Genomic DNA, 22,061 nt, shown 5'->3' on the forward strand with positions numbered 1-22,061 from the left:
GGGAATTTCATATTTAGTTTCAAACTAGTGGTTTCTCTTTATTTTGATTTTTCTCATAATAGAAAAAAAATTTATGCTCATTTTGAAGAAATTATGGTTGTACCTACACCATGCACTCTTAAAGATTTTTTTGCAACCCACACGAACCACTACACCATCATGCATTTCTTTACCTAATGATGGACATCATTTTGTGATTAAGCGTGGGATGTTGTTAGTGATATCTCAGTTCCACGGGATGAATTCTAAGAGTCCTTACTAACACCTGACGGACTTTGATTTGGCTTGCACTACTTTTATTGCTAGAGCTGGCATTGATGAATTTGTCAAACTTCATTTGTTTCCTTTCACTACTTTTATTACTAGAGTTGGCACTGATGAATTTGTTAAACTTCATTTATTTCCTTTCTCTTTAAAGGATAAAGTGAAGATTTTGTTTAATTATTTGAGGCCTAATTCTGTCTCTAGTTGGACTAATATGCAACATGAATTCTTACATAATTTTTTTCCTTTTCATAGAACCCAATTTCTTCAAGAGCAAATCATTCAATTTATACATAAAGGTGATGAGAGTTTCCAAGCTTCTTGGGAAAGGTTTAAGGAGCTGATAAGCATTTGTCCACATCATGGGTTTGATTCTTGGAGGCTAGCCAACTATTTGTACATAGATCTCACTCCTAAATGCAAACAGCTTGTTCAAACCTAGCCAATTATTTGTACATAGCTCTCACTCCTAAATGCAAACAGCTTGTTCAAACCATGTGCAACTGGGAATTCTTTAACAAATAATTGAATCAAGCACTCTCATTTTTTGATTACCTAGCTGAAAGTGCCCAATAATGGAATACATGATCTGATCAAGTACCAATGGCAATACAACCTCTCAAAGCAATTGGTGGTGGAGGTGAATATGAAATCAAAGAGGAAACTGATCTCTAGGCTCGTATTACTACTTTAACTAAAAGGTTAGAGGTTATAGAATTAGAGAAGGTGAAAGCTGCGAAAGCAATGGAGGTGTGTTCTCTATGTGCCGATTCTAGCCATAAGACTCAGGATTGTCCGATTATGCCAATATTACAGTAGAGTGGGTCTAATTAGATGCAATTAGTGAATTAAGTCAACAAAACACCAATCGGCCTTTCTCTAACACTTGTAATCCGGGATGGAGGAGTCATCTAAATTTTTTATGGAGGAATGATCAACCTAGTAAATATTCTTCACGTTTTTAGTAGCCTCTCCAGTCCTATGCACCACCTTCTCAGTCGACATATTATCAAGCAACTTCTCAGCATCAAATTTCTCTGAACTATTCACCCCTAGGATTCCAATCTAATGTAGCTGCTCAAAATTTTCAGGTCCTAAGACCAGCTCCATCGGAGAAGTCTCTTAATGATAGCATGGCACAAATGGCTAATACACTTAAAAAATTTATACAAATTTAGGCCACAAATAAAACTCAGACTTCTCAAGCCATCAACGATATAAGGGCCTATTTGACTAGGCTAAACACAACATTGAGTGCATTAGAGAAAGGTGACTTCCAACTCGTTTTGAATTGTGCTTCCAAGTGTAGAAGTTTCAAGTTGTATCAAGGACAAGCCAAATACCATATTCCATAGGGACCACTGATTATCAAAGTATTTGTAACAGTTTAATGAAAACCTATTGATGTAAAATGCTATGTGAAATTCTTTTTGGATTTTTTTTATGTTTATGAAAACAGTAAACAAAATGGGAGGTACTTTAGAAAATGCTAAAATGAAATTGAACTTTCACTAAGATTCCAAAAATATAAATCCAATGACGCAGCCAAACAAAATAGATTCACTAAAACAATTTATCAGACACTTGGGTTACGGGTTCAACATCTTTTTTCTTCCACTATTTACTAATTTCCTCGGCTTTACTCTTTTTCTTATTAATCCAATCAAGGCATTAATAAGATGAAATTTTCAAACATAAGCTCGTGTAAATTTTCCACATCAAAATGAAATAAAATAAACATGAAGAGTAAGGTGTACTCCCAAAAGGTGGGGTGAATTGGGTATTAAAAAAATTCTTTACAAATTCCTTTTAATAAGTTCCTTTAATTACTTTTAAATCCCAGCTTTTCTTTTCAGCTATCACACCCAAACACAATGATTAAGAAATCCTTTGAACTTTAACCAATCTCAATTACACAAGTATAATTGGTTTGCATTGGCCTAAAATCAATCCAATCAATAAGATAAGCTTAACTATGCAATAAAATAGAAATTTCAATAAGCCTTCAAATTCAAATTTTGATATCGAACAAGTTACTTCCGTTTAAATCTGTCAGAGTACTTTGATATTTATCAACGTACTTCCTTTAATCAAGATTTCCGCAAACAACGTACTTTCTTTAATCAAGATTTTTGTAATTGGCAAAGTCAAATTAATTTTTAGCAATTAAACTAAGCATCCATGCAATGTATAAATGTAGAAAATTAAAAAGAGTAGGGTAAGGAGAGTGCCACCGTATTTTTACAAGGTTCGGTCCAAGACCTACATCCTTGCTCCAAGAAAACTACTATGAGGATTTTCCTTTCAAACTTTTTTATTAGGCCAAAGTTACGAACTCTCTAACAAGAATCCCCTCTCGTTAGTACAATGATCCAATCCCCTTAACCATGAACAAATCTACCTAGCAAGAATCCCCTTTCTCTAGTCCAACAATTCAACAACCTGAGCTGACAAAAACAACAATATACAATTTGTGTACAATGACACTCTCAAAAAAGCTAATTAGTACAATTGAATGCACAACAGAAACTACTTGAATTAAATATCAATATAGAAAGAATTGAAGCTTAGAATTTATCACCGAGTTCTCTTTTAGATTTGAATTTCTCACTATGTGAGCAAAAAATCATGTGATTTGACCAGCAATGATTTCAACAAAGAAAAAACAAACTTCCACAGAGTGTATGCAGTGAGAGTTTGAAGAGTATAAACAATATAGCTTGAATGTTGTCTCCAATTGATTGGCGTGTGAAATTCTTTAGTTTCCCATGTATTTATAGATGAAAAAAAGCTTCTATTTCGTGTTCCCCAAGTTGCTTTGAGTATTTCCCAAGTTTTCATAAATTTTGGGGTCCAAGAAATTAAATTTGGAAAATTTTATTTGCTGTTTAAATCTTACCGTTACAAAGCATAGTCGATTGCACTATCGGGGTCCGTCGCCTATGCTTTTAAAAGCCAACGAGATTTCAAAGTCATAATGGGGTCAGTCACTTGTACTCATGGGTTTAGTCGACTGTGCCTATTCTGTTTGCACAATTCATTTCAATACAAATGTATAGTCACCTATCCAAATCAGGTCAGTCGCCTGTACGTACCACAACATATGCTTTTTCAAATTTGTTTCCAAAACTTTTGTTAACTTTTATACTTGTCATATTGTTTTGAGATTTTTAAAATTATTTTTTTGGGGTTTTCAAAAATTTTCATCTCTTAGTCAATAGTGAAACCTAAAAGCTGCAATGCATCCATATCAACATTAAATGAAGTACTTACATAAGACTCTTTAAAACTTAAACATTCTAAGAACTAACTCTTCATGCTTGTTTTTCTTGAGTCCATTTTGTCTTCATGCTTCAATATGCTTTAAAATTCATCAGATTTTTCTATCTCTGAGTCTATGCTTTAAATATACTTTAAGCTTTCATTTGGCCACTTGTCTTTGGAACATTATATTTTAACAAATCTTGTGAGCACTTGATCTTTGAACTTACATGCTTGATTCCGGAAAATAAGATTCGTAAGCCTTGTTAGGCTAGCAATCACCCCTTTTTTATGATGAAAAATAAGGAGCAAAATTTGAGTGAACCATAATAAGGCTCCCCCTTATAATAAGCATACTCTTAACAATATTTGGAAAGTAAGACAATCATTCTTATGATAGTATATCAGAGAGTATCAAATTTAGTTCTTATGATAGTATATCAGAGAGTATCAGATTTAGTTTTAGATTCCCCATGTAAGTTCATTTGTCAAGATCTATGGTCAAATAATAATATATGTCTCTGTTGTGCCATATTTAAAATTTTATATGTCTTAGGTTTGTCACAGTTTTGCTAAAAAAGTTCTCCCCCTTTTGACATCAATCAAAAAGTGTTGACCTTATAGGTTACACCCGATTTTGATAAAGACAAATACTTGTTGTATTTTGTTAGCTTTGGTGCAACCCCAAGAAGGGGGGGGGGGGTGAATTGGGTATTTAAAGTTTATCACCTAGGTCTACTGGTTTTAACAATAGTGTAACACGACCTAGGGTCATTCTATGCGATTAACAAATAAACATACACGTGCAGTAAAGAAAGTGCGAAAATGTAAAGCACATGCATGATATGTTATCGAGGTTCGGCCAAATTGCCTACGTCATCGCCTAGGCAAACAAGCACAAGGATTACCACTATAATGCTCACTTAAACGGGTGGAGCGGCGCCTAATACAACCAGGTCAATTTAAGGGGCTGACCTCAACCGACAGGCCTTAACAGGATGGCGCACCTAGCTTTCCTAACCGGGTCTAATCCAATCTGGGACTATTCCACAGAGCTAGTCTCCCTTTTCAGGTCCGCACCTGGAATACAACCAATGTGTGTTAAAGTTTGTACATAGAAATTTGCTTCTAGACAAGCAGATGTGTGCACCAGTATCGCTCAATCAATTATGCAAGCACAGATGATACGTAAATATGCTCAGTGCTTTAATCTGTGCTAAACACTCAATTAACATATAAGATTTCAGTTCAGATATAGAGTGTATACCCAAACGATATTTGAAACATACTATGTGAAGAATGCAATATCAAAATAGGGTTTCAAAATATGCTAAGCAAGTTCAAGCAAACAAACTCAACAATATACTCTAATATTCAAAGCACAATAGAGTTGTTTATATCACTAGCTTGAAAATAATTTTTGCACACACAAAATCTAGGTTTAGGTACCTTGCAACAACAATGCAAGAACCACAACCTTCAAGGTTGTTCCACACCAAATTTATCAAGTGAAATTGGTGGAAGAACCTTAATGCTAAACTCTCTAAGAAAATCGATCAACCAATAATACAAGTGAGAGTTTAAGCTATGGATATTAAACACACTAGCCTTGGAAAATACTCACAATGCTTGGAGAAATCAAGAATGAGGAGTATGTGAGTGTTTGGAAGTATTATTTGGCTAATAAAAGGTTTTGAAAGATAAGAGAATTTTTGGCCTAATCAAGTTTTCTAATCCTTGCTAATTACGACAAATGAGTGAGTATATCGCAAGGAGGAATTTTTGACCATTGGGGATATAATGGGTATAATTTTAATTTTTTTTTAAAAGCATTAAGAATATTAAACCCTTTTACCTCATTTAAAAATTTAGTAAAAATTATTTTAACCTGCGAGTTTTGGGTGCCTGACCAAAGGTTCGAGTGCTCGAACAGACACAATCAAAAATACAACTTTTAATGATTTGGGTGCCTGAATGATGAGACGGTCAGCTGAAACAAAGTCAGAAGCAAATGTTTGATAGTTCGGGTGCCCAATTCATAGTTCGGTTGATTGAACCAGGCAGTTCGATCGCCCGAGCTTGTATTTGAACGTAAACCATCAGTCGTACGAGTAGTTGAAAAGTGCCCTAATAGGCTTTCTTGTGCTTGAGGAAGGTATGTTCAAAAAGGTTCAGGTGCCCAAATACCAAGTCAACATGTTGACAGGTTCGATCGCCCGGGCTGCTTTACAAGGTAAAGGTTCAGTCGCCCGAACCCTCTCAGCTTTTCCCATTAAGTGCATTTTATCCTGATTTTGATTCCCCTGATTAAGATAAGTGATGTAGGGGAATTTGTGCCCTTAGTGCAGGTACCAAAGGTTCAACTAAGGTCGTTTTGAGCATACCTACCTACCATGCATGATGCAAATTATTAGAAGCCATACACATGCACAGTTCATAATAAATTACATCCCAGAATGAAGAAATAATCAAATGAGTATAAATTACAACACAAAGATCTTCATCCTTTGGCAGGAACACCGCACGCCATCATGATATGTCTTTTAGTCTTGAAGCATGCACAAGGTGATCCTACATGCAATTCTCAATACAACCATTAGTACCAAGAGTATTTGTCATAATCAAAACTGGGTGTGACCTATAAGGTAAACAATCTCCCCTTTTTGGATGATGACAAATACTTTATACAAAAGTGGGTTAAGCCAAGAAGAGCTCCCCCTGACTTTATGCATAAATATAGTTAAAGTAATGGGTAATAAGAGATGTAAATAAAATGGAGCATAGTAATACCCACTTTTGCCTCTTCTCCCCCTTTTGGCAACAGCAAAAGGGGTTAAGAAATAAAGCGTGAAGGCAAAGTATGTCCTTTAGATACAAAAGATATATTGGGAAAAAAAATTCAGCAACAAGTCGCTTGAATATAAAACAATCCCAATTATAACCGTGTACCTAAGTGACCTGTTTGGAGTTATAATGGATAGTATATAGCATATTTCAATCAATTAACCCGAACAGAATATGCATCGAGGAAGTATAAGTGGCATGCAATATATTAACAATCTCAATGTTCTATGCTTCCCCAATGGATGATTATTCAAGGACGAAGATTAATTTTTCATTTAGCTTTCACTCATCCTTTCAAAAATATTTTAAAGTTAATTTAATCATAATCATCTCTAGTTGCCAAAACAAACATGTATGCCCAAAAGGTATAGTATAATTAAAAACATGTGAGTCTGATACCAATTGTTATAACTACGTGGTAGAGAAGATAAGAACTATTAAAATACCACTAGTTATAAGGACATATTGTTTTGATACCAATTGTTATTGTATTTTCCAAAGGATATAAAGGTGAATGCAAAATACATATTTATTTTCCCAGAGCCTAATGATTTTAAAGGTAAAAGATTCCCCCTAAGACTATGCATTTTTTGTTATAAATTGACTTGAGTAAAATTCACAAATTATTTTTGAAACACACTGAAGTTTTAAGGAGTTTAGCATTAAGAAAATGAAATTAGGTTATGTGCAAAGGTTTCAAAATTTTTTGGTAGCATTTTGTCTAAAGATGTAAGCAATCCATAAGAATCTCCCAATATTCAAGCGCGTTAAATAAATACGCACAACCAGCCCCAATGAATTTAACAATTTAACGCAAATGAGCCAAGCATAAGTATCTCGACTTTAAGAATAAATCACATTTGCACACAACAAAGAAAATCATCTCAATTATTTTGGGCAAATGACTGCAGAAAATTCGGTAGCATGCTAGTTGTAAACAGGACATTTCCCAAAATTAACCTACACAAAAACGATTCTCAAACAAGCAGTATTTCAAGAGTACGGCATGCTAGAACCTATAATCTACCAGCAGACAATTCTCATCAACTGCTTCCTCCATGAAGGAGGCTTTTTATACTAAACATATATTTCAATAGAATAGTCTTTTAAGCACAAGCACATGCAAATAAAAATACTACAGATATATATCATAATCAAAAGCACAGTCACCATATCATAGTATCTGCGTGTGTGTGGTGAATGTGATCATCAAAAGAAACAAATATAAAAGCTACTTTAAAATAAAATACCGACCAAATGAAAAATGTATCTAAATAAAACATAACAGATGATCAAATAAGGAGCTCTAGCATGACGGAATGGATCCTTATGAAGCACTCCTAGTTCTCCCCGTCGTCCTGATCATCATCCTCCTCCTCATCGCTCACCTCCATCTAGTCATCCTCCCCAATGTCCTCGTCATTCATCTCTCGCAGCCACTTACCAAGGATATGGAAGTTAGCCCGAACTTCATACTGGAATCCGATGAACTCGCTGTAAAGGGAATCAAGTGTGACCTGTGATGAAGACACCTACTCAGTCATGGAGACTCGGAACTCCTGAAATGAGGCACAGAGATCAGTGATGGCCGCCATGATCTCGGTGCTAGATGGTACATGGGGCAACTCCTGTGGAACCTCCTGAGCTCCTAGGTCTCTCTCATGTGCAGTGGGTAACCACATGTTGCCAATAAGCTCGTAACCCATCAACTTTAAGGTGGTGACCTATTAAGTCTCTCTCTAACAAATATCTTGGACAAAATCCCACCATAGGGTAGAATGATCCTCTTTCCAATGGTTTTCACAAATATCCACCATAGGATCAATCTAGGCAGGTCTAGCTTTTTCCTGGTGAAGAGGCACCATATAACAAAACAATCAAAGTAGGACATATGATCCCTTGATCCTGACTTAGGCAAGATGTTATAGGAAATCAAGTGGTGACCTTTGCCTCTAGAGTCAAGGATATGTAGCTAAGGGTATAGTTCAAATCAGCTACATGGTTTGTCATAACTAAATTGAAGAAAGTGCTCACTGTGAAGTCTTGCTCAGCCATCCAGGTGGAGGAAGATTCAGGACAGATGAAATCGCCATGCTGGATCTCAAAAGTCTCTACCAGGTAGGCATCATCAAAGTGGAGATCCGTCTGGAGTACCCTGGAGTAGTAGCCTGGCCATCTTGAGCAAGATTGACATAAAAGAGCCGGATGAGCAGCAGGTACATCCACCTAGGCTGAAAGGCAATGAACTCATACCATCCTTGATATAAAAACATGTCAAGAACGTTGTTGAAGTGAGTTTGCATGAATTTGATATCAAGAAATTTTCCCATAATGGGATCTCTGAGGCAAAAAATTTTCTCGTACTTAATTCATCGATCGGGTGTGGGAAATCACTCGTCTAATGCAACACCCATGAAAACACATCTCTGTTCTCTAGCCAAGGAGAAAAATCACAAGTAAGACTGGGCTAGGATGTGAAAGGAAAAACTAAAAAGGCTCTCAAATTTGTGGAAGAAATGAACCAGTTTTTGCAGAGAACCAAATATATCAACACGGCTCGGACGTTTGAACATGAGTTCAGTCGCCCTAATAGCTTTAAATATAGGAACCCTTTAAGACTTTTTGGTAGCCCGAACACTGGTTCAGTCGGCTGAATATTAAGCACGATTTTGTATTTTCGAGAGTCGGCCGCCTGAATTGATTTTGAACTATTCTAATCGGTCGCCCGAAATCTCGGTTTGGTAGCCAGAATATGTGGTCAGGGAGTCGATGACAGTTCAGCAGCTAGAGATGATTTGAACTTGAAGGTTAAGCCACCCGAAGTGTGGTCAACGGCTTGGTCAAAATTCTAGTTCGGTCGACCGAAGTACACATGTACTGATGGGTTCGGTCCCCCAACCTTGGTCCACTTGTTCTTATTTGATTAGTTTTTCAAAGCAAGAGACCCTATGGAATACCTGTAGGATTTAAGGCAATGAATGATATGGCTTCAGGAAAAGATTTTTGACTTTAATTTCTAAACCTCAAAGTTGTATAATGGACAAAGTATGCTTAACGTTAGATGTATATTTAAGAAAGGGTTAAAAAATTTGAAATTTAAATACAAGGCAAACATGCCATGTCCATTTAGGAGTGAATTTTCATTCAAATAGCCAATAATTTATATTTTAACCAATAAGAATATTCATTTAGTCTAGATTGGTTTTATACTTGAATTCACATTTTGGCTTAATTCCTTAAGACACTTAGTATGCTCTTAAATGGTGGATATACTAAGATTATATATTTATCAGCCTCGAGCCTCTTCCTAACCCCTTAGAAAATGCTACCCCCTAATCCTAACTACTAAGGAAGAGCTGTGTGATCATGTAATTCCTATGTGAGCAAGTTCTTCCTTAACTTTCAAGGGGTTTCCTTTTTAACAACCCATACCATCTTTCTTCCTTTTACTTCCGATGAGTTAGGGGTTGGTGATTCCTTAATTTTCCATACCTGTTTGGGCTTCACACCTTTTCTTTTAAATGGGCAATCAAATTTTGTGTGCCCCTTCTTTTTACATAAGATGCATATGGTGTGAATGTATGGACTAGAGGAGGTACTAGCATATTGTTTCGATTCTTTTACAAAGTATCCCATGTATAGGTTCTTCTTTTTTCTATTTTCAATTCCATTAAAACCTATACCTTCTTTATCTAAGGTCATCCTTTGTGAACCTAAAAGTTTGTAAAAATTTTCTTTACCTCTAGTGAAAGTATGGATGATCTTAGATTGATCTTCTATTTTATTTTCTAGATCTTGCATTTTTGAATCTTTCAAGTCTTTGCAAACACTTTATAATTTAATAATCTCCTTAGTCATATGATTTGCTTTGCATTGAAGTTCTGCAATAAGAATATCTTTATTATTATCATTTGAAATTTGAGACCTTACTGCTTTCAATTCTTTTTCCAATTTTTTATTCTTGTTTACTAACTCTTTGATTTTAAAATCATTTTCCCTTTCAACAAGAACTTTTGATTCACATTCTTTCTCACATGCCCCATACTTGTTCTTCAAAGTAGTATATCTTTTGTTCGCTTTAACGAGTGACTTATGAATTCTAACATGTTCAATTTATAGTTCTTCATAAGTAGGCATGCTCTTACTATCACTACTATCATATGATTCATAATCAGACACATTATTCATATTAGCACATGAATCATTTTCATAACTATCTACTAAAGTAGAAGGGACTGAGATAACCTCATTATCAGTTAAAGCAGCAAAACACAAGTTACCTCCCTCGAGATTAGTGGATCCTGAGTCGCACAGAGAGATAACTTCCTTTAGTGTGGAAGCACCATATCTCCTTTCAAGTTCATCCCAAATATGTTTAGCACTACTACAAGCCATCACCTCACATAAAACATTAGATTCTAAAGCATGCAGTAGGGTATTCATGGCATCAAAATTTACCTGTACTAAGTCATTATCATGATCATTCAGTTCACACTCAGATTTAGGAACAATAGTACACCCAATAGATTTCATGGGTACACAATCACCTTGATCAATGATTTTCCAAAATTTCCAATTCAAAGCTTTTACACACACAGTCATTCTAAATTTCCATATAGCATAATCATTACCATATAATACAGGTGAGTGTGTGACTAGTCTTCCCTCACATGAAGGGGATGCACTAACATGAGCAATCATGATCTTTTACTAAGTGACGTCTAAGTCTAAGTTACGAGGCTTTGATACCAATTGTTAGCTTTGGTGCAACCCCAAGAGCAGGGGGGGATGAATTGGGTATTTAAAGTTTATCGCTTAGGTCTACTAGTTTTAAAAATAGTGTAACACAGCCTAGGGTCAATCTATAGGATTAACAAATAAACATACATGTGCAATAAAGAAAGTGCAAAAATTTAAAGAACACACACAATATGTTATCGAGGTTCGGCCAAATTGCCTACGTCCCCGCCTTGGCTAACAAGCACAAGGATTACCACTATAATGCTCAATTAAATGGGTGGAGTGGCACCTAATACAACCAGGTCAATTTAAGGCGCTGACCTCAAATGACACGCCTTAACAGGATGGCACACCTAACTTTTATAACCGAGTCTAAGCCAATTCAAAACTATTCCACAGGGCTAGTCTCGCTTTTTAGGCCCACGCCTGGAATACAACTAATGTGTATAAAAGTTTGTACACAAAAATTTGCTTCTAAACAAAAAGATGTGTGCACTAGTATAGCTCAATCAATAATGCAAGCACAGATGATATGTAAATATTCTCAGTGCTTTAATGTGTGCTAAACACTCAATTCATATATAAGATTTCAGTTCAGATATAGAGTGTATACCCAAGAAATATTTGAAACACACTATGTGAATAATGCAATATCGGATTAGGGTTTCAAAATATGCTAAGCAAGTTCAAGCAAACAAACTCAACAATATATTCTAATACTCGAAGCACAATAGAGTTGTTTGAATCACTAGCTTGAAAATGATTTTTGCACACACAAAATCTAGGTTTAGGTACCTTGCAACAACAATGCAAGAACCACAACCTTCAAGGTTGTTCCACACCAAATGTATCAAATGAAATTGGTGGAAGAACCTTAATGCTAAACTCTCTAAGAAAATCGATCAACCAATAATACAAGTGAGAGTTTAAGCTATGGATATTGAACACACTAGCCTTGGAAAATACTCACAATGCTTGGAGAAATCAAGAATGAGGAGTATGTGAGTGTTTGGAAGTATTATTTGGCTAATAAAGGGTTTTGAAAGATGAGAGAATTTTTTCCCTAATCAAGTTTTCGAATCCTTGCTAATTAAGACAAATGAATGAGTATGTATGGGCAAGAAGGAACTTTTGACCATTGGGGATATAATGGGTTTAATTAGATTTGTTTAAAAATCATTAAGAATATTAAATCTTTTTACCTCATTTAAAAATTCAGTAAAATTTATTTTAATCCGCGAGGTTCGGGTGCCCGAACAGACACAGTCAAAAATGCAACTTTTAATGGTTCGGGTGCCTGAATGATGAGTCGGTTCGCTGAAACAAAGTCAGTAGCAAATGTTTGATAGTTTGGGTGCCCGACTCATAGTTCGGTTTACCGAACTAGGCAATTCGTTCGCTCGAGCCTGTATTTGAATGTAAACCATCGGTTGCCCGAGTAGTTGAAAAGTGCTATGACAAGCTTTCGGGTGCCTGAAGACCAAGTCAACATGTTGACTGGTTCAGTCGCCCGAGCCGCTTTACACGCAAAGGTTCGGTCGTCCGAACCCTCTCAGCTTTTCCCATTAAGTGCATTTTATCCTGATTTTGATTCCTTTGATTAAGATAAGTGATGCAGGGGACTTTGTATCCTTAGTGTAGGTACCTAAGGTCCAACTATGGTCATTTTGAGCATACCTACCTACCATACATGATGCAAATTATTACAAGTCATACACATGCATAGTTCATAATAAATTGCATCCCCAAATGAAGAAATAATCAAATGAGTATAAATTACAACACAAAGATCTTCATCCTTTAGCACAAACACGCATGCCATCATGATTCGTCTTTTAATCCTGAAGCGCGCACAAGGTGATCTTGTACGCAATTCTTAGTACAACCATTTGTACTAAGAGTATTTGTTATAATCAAAACTGGGTGTGACCTATAAGGCCAACATATTTGATGGATGTTTGAAGATATGTGCAGGTATACAATTGGAAAATCAAAATGATGGCACAAGAAATGGAAGTTGGAGGCCGTGAAGACATTATTTATGTTGTATTTAATTTCTATATTGATTATGGGTCTGTAATAGTAAATAGGATCTGGGCTGTAACAATTATATGCATCACCTACATGATATGATAGGTAAGCTCAAAACAAAAAAGGCCTATAATGACCTTAGGACACTCATACATGCATATATATATATATATATATATATATATATATATATGGTTATATGGAAAGGGTGATCACATAGGTAAAAAAACCGAAATACACTTAAAATGCATGTTGGGTTGACCGTACTTTACAAGTACATATTTGTCTGTTAGCCAAACCGGTCACTGGGTCAACTGTTTGACCATTGCCTGGTCGACCGAACATAGCTCAGTTTATTTCACTCGGTCAACCAAACTCCCTCTGAGTCAACCATATGACCATACGGTCGACCAAGCCAAAATCTTAACCCAACAACCTGGTCAACCGTACCCACATGTGGAAGAATCCAACGCTCCAGTTGACCAAACTTGGACAACTCGGTCAATCGAACCTTGCCTTCGGTTGACCAATGCTCTCGGGTTACCCTAATATTTTTACAGTGGTTAAAATAATAAAATAGGGTTAATTTGGTTAAAATGTTTTAAAACAAATATAATGATTCCCTATGTCTCCTGAACGGCTTTAATCAAGGGGATGTCTATATATACCCCCTCATTTGGAATAATTAACATCCGATTTGCAAACTTGATTAGTGAAAATTCTCTGAATTCCAAAATATTTCTTACTCACTTCCAAGCCTCCTACACTCATACTTACCTTGCCTTATTGCCAAAAATTCGTTTGTAAGTGTGAATTGCGTGTTCTTGTCTTATAGGTTTGCTTTCACAAATTTGTGATTGATTGATATTATTTTGTCTAAGAGCAAGACCTCAAGTTTTCCTAGGAGACTTTGTTAATAAGTCTTTCTTAAGAAGATCACCTGAGCTTCTGAGTATTGCACTATCATTGCAATATGTTAAGAAATTCTTATTTGATTTTGGTTGCTAAAAATATTTTCAAATCATTTTCAAATATCTCGTGTGTTTCATTTTGAGAAAAATTCTTGGAGAGATATTTGTTCATGTTTTAAAAATCTTTGTTGCAACATTCCTTGAGTAATATTTTTTTTAAACATAGAAATCAAATCCTTTTGCAAACAAAATCTATACAGCTCTTGAGGCTTATATGTTCAGAAAAATCATTTGTTGAGATATCTAAAGTGTAGCAAGTATCTTTTTTCAAGCATTGTGATTGAATATATTTTGTGATACAAAGATCATATTTTTTGCACTCTCACGCACTGATTGCAAAGCTTGCATAAATATGTGAGAGTAGACATATTAGACCACATTGAGCTTACTTCATTATATCATTTGGTGGTGTATGTGATTGATTATATCGGGTACATATCTGCTTTACATGAAAGCATAATCACTGTACCATTTTATTGTGAACATACTTTGTGTTTCTAGGTGTGGCCTAAGGGGGGGCGGTAATTCAACTCGGTAAGAATTGAGTGTAAAGGTTGAGGTTAGCCCTATGCTAATTGACCTAATTTGTTTTGGTGCCGCTCCACCCTTTAAGTTAGCATTATAGTGGTAATCCTTGTGCTTGTTAGCCAAGGTAGGGACATAGGCAATTTGCCAAACCTCGATAACACTTTTGCATGTCACTTCTCTTTACTGCTTTCTAGTGCATGCGTAGCTAATTAAATTGTGTTATTTATTTTTTGGTACATATTATACTTGATTTACTTTACTTTCACTAGATTGACCATAGGGTTGTGAATATACTGCTGTTGGGATATTGACCTAAGGGATTAATTTTAAAAGAACCAATTCACCCCCCTTTTGGGATCACGATAAAGCTAATAATTGGTATCAGAGCCACATGGCATAGACTAGTACTTATTTTGCAAAAGATCTTATATGGCTCATAGCTCCATGATCCCTTTCCTTGAGGGACCATCTTCCACATGACCTCCGATTTTTAGTGGTGTTAATTACACCTTTTGAAAATAGAGGATGCTCATCTATCTCCAAAATACTGATTGGAAGGTGTGGAGGATCGTCTCTAAGAGAAATTATATTCCTATGAAAATAGAGGGTACATCTAGAGCTCCTAAAACTGAGGAAGAATATGATGATAAGGATACAAAAAGTATTAGTTTGAATGCCACTGCTATGAACATTCTGTATTGTACTCTTGATGTAAATGAGTTTAATAGAATTATGGCATATGCTGTTGCAAAAGAAATCTGGGATAAGTTCGAAGTTACATATGATGGTATTAGGGATGTGAAAGATAGTAGGGTAGATATGTTGACCAGTGTATATGAGGCCTTTAAGATGAATGTAGGTTAGTCCATTCAGAGCATGTACACTAGATTCACACACATCATAAACTCACTACATGCATTAGGGAAGACCTATCCCACATATTTGATGATTAGGAAGATCCTTAGAGGCTTGCCTTCTGTTTGGGAAGCCAAGGCTACAACCATTTCTAAGGGTGGAGACCTTAAGGCCATGACTCCATATGAATTGATAGGTTCCCTAATCCTCTCTGAATTGGCTATAAATGAGAGAGTTAATGAACACAATAGGAGGAAGAAAGTGACTGCATTGAAAACCTCCACTAACACATCTAGTGAGTGCAGCGAACCTGAAACTGATGATGATATGACCATGCTAACTAGAAATTTTAGCAAATTTTTCAGAAAGAATAGAAAACCATGCAAAAGATATAGAGAGCCTACATCTGAGAAGGGAAAGTCTAGCAAAGGAAAAGAAAAATCAAATGCTTCCACGTGTTACAATTGCAACAAAGTTGGGCACATTAAGCTGGACTGCCCACTACTGAAAAATGAGGCCAAGAAAAAGAAGAAAGCCATGAAGGCAGGGACATCATGGGATAAATTAAGCAACAGTGACTCAAAATCAGACCACGGCAACTCAGAGGTCGCTAATCTGTGCTTCATGGCATACGGTGATGAGGTATCGTCCTCTTGTTCATTATCTTCATATTATTCATTTTATGATTGTGAATGTGAATATATTTGTCTGTCTAAACTGTTAAGTAAAATGATAAAAAAAAAAATGATGATTTGAAAAAGAAATGTGAAAATTGGTCAAAATTGTTTTGTATTGCATAAACCTCTCATGTTTTGATTTTAAAGAAAAAGATGTGACTATTGTTGAGCTTGAGAGGAAATTGGAGGATAGCTCCAAAACTACTTTTAAATTCACCGAGGGCAAACGCAATTTTGAAAAACTACTTGGTGCTCAAAGAAATTTTCCAAGTAAAGAGGGTCTAGGTTTTAATGGCATTAAAAATGTTAGACGACCTAATCTTTACTTGGGACATTTCACACGTGAATCAAAATCTCAAGTCCCACATAAAGATCCTAAGTGTAGAATGAAATATTTTAAATGCAAACAAATCGAACATCAAAATTAAGATAGCTTCCCAAGAGGGGGAGTGGATTGGAATTTTTTTTTAATTTTTTTTTTCAATTTTAATTCTTTGTTTAATATCAACAACCACAACAAGTAAATATAAAAAACAATTCAACCACAACCAATCAAGATAATTAAAAGAACTCGATCTTTGTCTCAATAGCCTTGTAATGAATTGTAAAGTACGCTGAATTTATATAAGCCCTGTGTTTATTCCAAACTCACAAGTCTTCTTTATGTTTAGCTTTAAACAAACTTTTAGATTAATAAGTTTAGGTTGATCAACCAACGTAGTCCCTTTCGGTTTCTGCAATCAATGTTGATCAAGCCAAAAACAAATTATCCTCCGGTCTATTTAACAACTAAACACTCAGAATTTATCAATTAAAAGCATACACGCAGATTATAAGTCTTTGTTGAAAAAGTAAAGAGTAAGGAAGAAGAGAGAGACAAGATTTTATAAGGTTCGGCTTATACCTAGCCTACGTCCTCGCCTTTGGCAAACCACCAAAGGATTCATTAGTTTAGTTCCGTTGACGGGTGGAACAATACCGATTACAAACACTTCTTCTGTTAGGCTAGAGCCCACCTCTCCAAACGATATTCCCTCATTTGGTCCAACGATTCTACAACCTTGAATCATCTATGAATAAGAATCAAGATAAAGAGATTTTATGTACAAGAAAACACTCTCACAGCAGAGTAGGTTAGTATAACATTCAGCACAACAATACTTCAAAGTAATTCAAATATAAAAGAATTTGAAGCTCAATACTTAGTATGAATCACCAAATATCTTTCAAAATATGAAAGATTCTGACTTTGAAAGCTTTGCTTCGGAGATTGAATTAGTAGCAATTCAGTAGTTGAGCACAAGAGAGTTTGAGAGCCTTTGAGAACTTTAATTGCTTGAAAATTGCTTGGGTGTCTTAAACCTTTGAAGATTGGGGCTATTTATAGATGTTTAGAAGCAATTCCTTACCCCGAAAGTTTCTTTAAAATAGTTTCCAAGTTTTTTAAAATAATAGTGTCTAAAAACTTTGTTTAAAAATTCTTCCCGTAGAGAGTTTTTAAACTAATGTTCGAGTGGCAGTCGCCTACCACGACTTCACAGTCGCCTGTCATAGAATAAACTCACAATACAGAACACTAGTAGTCGCTTGCCAGAACCAAGGCAGTCGTCTGGCATGTTCACTCAGGCACCTGGCAGGTTCAGGCAGTTGCCTGTCTTGCTACTGTCTCTTTGAAAAAACCTTTACTTAATTTGGCAGTCGATTGCCATATCATGACAGTCGCCTCGCCCTTCTTTAATTCAAAAGTTTTTCTTTTTCAAAAAACCTTTCTTTTTATTGATTATAAGAATTATTCTTTAGAGTATAGAAATATATTTCTGAATATTTTAAGAGCTTAAATTCAATTTATATTTGAAATTAACTTGCAGTACTTACATTTAGAACATCTTAAAAAAAAATGATCCTTTGATCTTCAATCATGTTCTTCTATCATCTTTGAGTTTTCAATCTTCTCTTTGAGCTTTCACCAGTATATCTTTAATCCTTATGCTCTTTAAGATCTCTTTGTAATCCATAAGCTTTATTATGCTTGAGCTTTGTCACTTCCTTTAAGCTTTGCCTTTTTCCTAAAAAACTTTCACTTGAACCACATTGAACACATCATGATTGTTATCATCAAAATAAGAATTGTAAGCCTTATTAGGCCAACAATCTCCCCATTTTTTATGATGAAAAATCGAGAGCAGAAATAATAAAAGTAATACTCATGACTCCCCCTATCAATAAGCATGATATATTTTTATATTCTATGCATATAAGTACAATATGATCCATCCATTCCATCCATTCATAAACAACAAGATATGATCCATATAAGTACAACAAGGCATAACATATTTTTGCACTTACTTCTCTTAAACATCTCCCCCTTTGGACATCAATCAAAAAGGAGAAAAGAATACAAAAAAAGAGAAGTGCTGCAATACAAAGTATTATTTTGAGAACATAAGGAACATACTATCCGATAAAGCTTTAATACATAAAAGTGATAAATAACTCATAGATGAAAATACATCAATCAGAAGCTTCCATAGATTCACTTTGATCATCTCCTTCTTCTTGTTCACCAGATTCATCATCACTTGATGTAGTAGAGCTGATATTCATCGGAGATTTGCCTTTAGAGGAACTAGCCAACTGTTGTTCAATCTTATCAACTCGCTTATCAATACTCTTGAACAATGAGTTTCTATAGTAGAAACCTTCTCTTGCAGAGTACCAACTCCACATTTCATTCTATCATTGAAAGTCATATAATGATTAAAAAATGGAACAAACCATGAAGGAGTTTATGGATCAATTTGAACTGACGATGCAAGTATGGAAGATGGAGGCGGTGGTGTAGATGATACATGATGATGTCCCTTATGAAACCATCCTTGAGGAGAGTTCTTATATCCCATACGTTTAAGAATAGTTTCAGAAAAAATATCATAATGGTTTTGCTAGTGTAGTTAAATGATGGTGTAAGAATATTAAAATGAGAAAAAACCATATTTAACATCCCAGCATATGGTAGAACAATACGAGAGGCATCAACTTTCATAATAATCCACTGGATAATTAGGCTTGGAAGATCCATCTTTTTCCCTTTGAGAATACACCACATTACAAAGCAATCTAGGAATGAAATATGATCATGAGAACCAGAATGTGGTAAGATGTTGTTTGTAATGAGATTGTACAGAATTAGAGCTTTCAGATTAAGATGTTTGTGAAAAGGTGGATGCCCAAAATTAACAGGAGTTTCAGTCATGACTAGAGGCAAAAAATTTTGTGGAGTAAAACCCTAGGACAAAATCCATTGTTTCTCAACAATGTGAACCTCAAAATCTCCTTGCTTAATTTGAAGAATTTTTCCCAAAGATATGGGAGTTAGATGAATATTTTTTCCAAGAAGATTGGTTTTGATCCCATTATCACATCGTTCCATATTTGCATAGAAAATATGAACAACATTGGGATAATATCCTTTAGCTTGATATTTAAGAAACCTATCCCATCCAATATCCTTAAAGAGTTCCATGATTTGTAGAAAATCCAAATTGAAGAATGTTACATCAAGAACTTTACCTAAAATAGGTTCAGCTGAAGCAATCTAATTCCGATAAAGTTGCTTAGCATGTGGAGTCACTAACCATTTCTCCACCTCATCATTATGGATCCTTGTTGAAGACGAAGATCCCTTGATACCAATTGATTTGGATCGTGGCATATTTGTATGGAGGAAAAGAATAGAGAAACCCTAGGTTAAGAAGGATTAGAACCTTTGTTTCAAGCTGATTTGAATAAGATATTTGTATGGAAAAAGATAGATAAGGGAAATTTCAGAGAGAAAAATGAATGAGCAGGTGCCTGATGGAAGTTAAAATGACTTAAGAAAGGTTTTAAACCCTACCCGCGGAGAGGCAATCGCCTGCTAGAATGTGACGCCTGTCCATGTGGAATCTGAAAAGTCAGTAGTCTGGCAGTCGCCTAGCACCTTGGTGGCAATCGCTTGCCAAGTATAACAGAGTTTAGTTGACCTCTCAATTATGTAATATGCCCAATTCTCTTCTTATAAATATAAATCGCTCTTCAGATAAAGGTTTTGTGAATATATTTGCTAATTGGTCATTTGAATTTACAAATTCTAGCATTATATCTTCATTTTGCACATGATCTCTCAAGAAATGATATCTTATATGTTTTGTACTTGAGTGAGATACTGGATTTTTTGAAATATTAATGGCACTTGTGTTGTATCATTTTATGGGAATAGTTTGATATTGTATTTTGAAATCTTTTAGTTGCTGTTTTATATACAATGTTTGGGCACAACAACTTCCTGCAACTATGTATTCTGCTTCTACTGTGGATAATGCTACAAAATTTTGTTTCTTTGAAGACCATGAAACTAAAGAGTGTCTTATAAAATGACACGTTCCACTTGTGATTTTTCTATCTATTTTACATCTAGCAAAGTCTGCATCTAAATAACTAATCATTTCAAATTCAGTTTCCTTTGGATACCATAAACCTAGTTCAAGTGTGCCTAATAGATATCTGAGGATTCTTCCAACCACTGTTTGATGTGATTCCTTAGGAGTTCATTGAAACCTAGCACACATACATACACTAAACATAATATCTGGTCTGCTTGCTGTTAAATAAAGTAAGCTTCCTATCATTTCTTGATAGTGCTTAGTATCTACTTGTTTCCCTTTTTCATCTTTGTCAAGACTAGTTGAAGTGCTCATAGGAGTTCTTATAGGTTTACTTTCTTCCATATCAAACTTCTTTAACATATCTTTGATATATTTAGTTTGATTTATGAAAGTTCCATTTTTTGCTTGTTTGATTTGTAAACCTAGAAAGTAATTTAATTCTCCCATCATACTCATCTCAAACTCTTCTTGCATTGATTTAGAAAATTCAATACATAAATCCTCATTGGTTGCCCCAAAAATAATATCATCAACATAAATTTGTACTATAAGCATGTCTTTGTTTTTGTTTTTTATAAACAACATACTATCTATCCTTCCTCTTAAGAAATTATGTTGGATTAGGAACTTGCTTAGTCTTTCATACCAAGCTCTAAGAGCTTGTTTTAATCCATATAGAGCTTTAGTTAACTTAAATACATAATCTAGATTTTTTGAATTTTCAAAACTTGGAGGTTGTTTTACATATACTTTTTTATTGATATATCCATTTAAGAAAGCACTTTTTACATCCATTTGATATAATTTGAAATCATTATAGGTTGCATAAGCTAAGAGCATCCTAATTGCTTCCATTCTTTCTACGGGGGCAAAAGTTTCATCGTAATCAATACCTTCTTCTTGATTATATCCTTGAGCTACTAACCTAACTTTATTTCTTACAACAACTTCATTTTCATCCTTTTTATTTCTAAACACCCATTTAATTCCTATGATTGATTTGTCTTTGGGTTTCGGTATAAGGTCTCATACTTGACTTCTTTCAAATTGATTTAGTTTCTCTTGCATTGTTATAATCCAAGAGTCATCTTTTAAAGCTTCATCACTATTTTTGGGTTCTTCTTGAGATAAAAAGGCATAATGATTACAAATATTTTTCAAAGAAGCTCGAGTAGTTATACCTTTTGAAGTTTCTCCAAGTATTTGTTCTTTTGGACGAATTTTAGAATATTTCCATTCTTTAGGTAGTTCATACTTTCTACAATGTTTTCATATGAGGTCTCTTTAATATTTTCTTCCTTTATTTTAAGATCTTCTTCTTTTTGCGGAACATCTTCTTTTTCATCATTCTAAATTTTATTTTCATAAATGTTGGATTCATCAAATGTTATGTGTATTGATTCAATGAAAGTAAGAGTTCTCCTATTATAGACCCTATAGGCTTTGCTATTTGTAAAGTAGCC

The 22,061-nt window shown here is 34.9% G+C and overlaps 1 non-coding gene across 1 annotated transcript; it reads right to left on the bottom strand.

The window, feature by feature from the left end:
• Window positions 1–527: 527 nt before the first annotated feature.
• Window positions 528–633, bottom strand: LOC131145251 (small nucleolar RNA R71). Its single transcript, XR_009134039.1, has one exon. It is a non-coding gene; the product is annotated as a small nucleolar RNA R71 (small nucleolar RNA).
• Between the last annotated feature and the right edge of the window lie 21,428 nt (window positions 634–22,061).

Source organism: Malania oleifera, chromosome 12 (assembly GCF_029873635.1).
Source record: "Malania oleifera isolate guangnan ecotype guangnan chromosome 12, ASM2987363v1, whole genome shotgun sequence".
Classification (NCBI taxonomy): Eukaryota; Viridiplantae; Streptophyta; class Magnoliopsida; order Santalales; family Ximeniaceae; genus Malania; species Malania oleifera.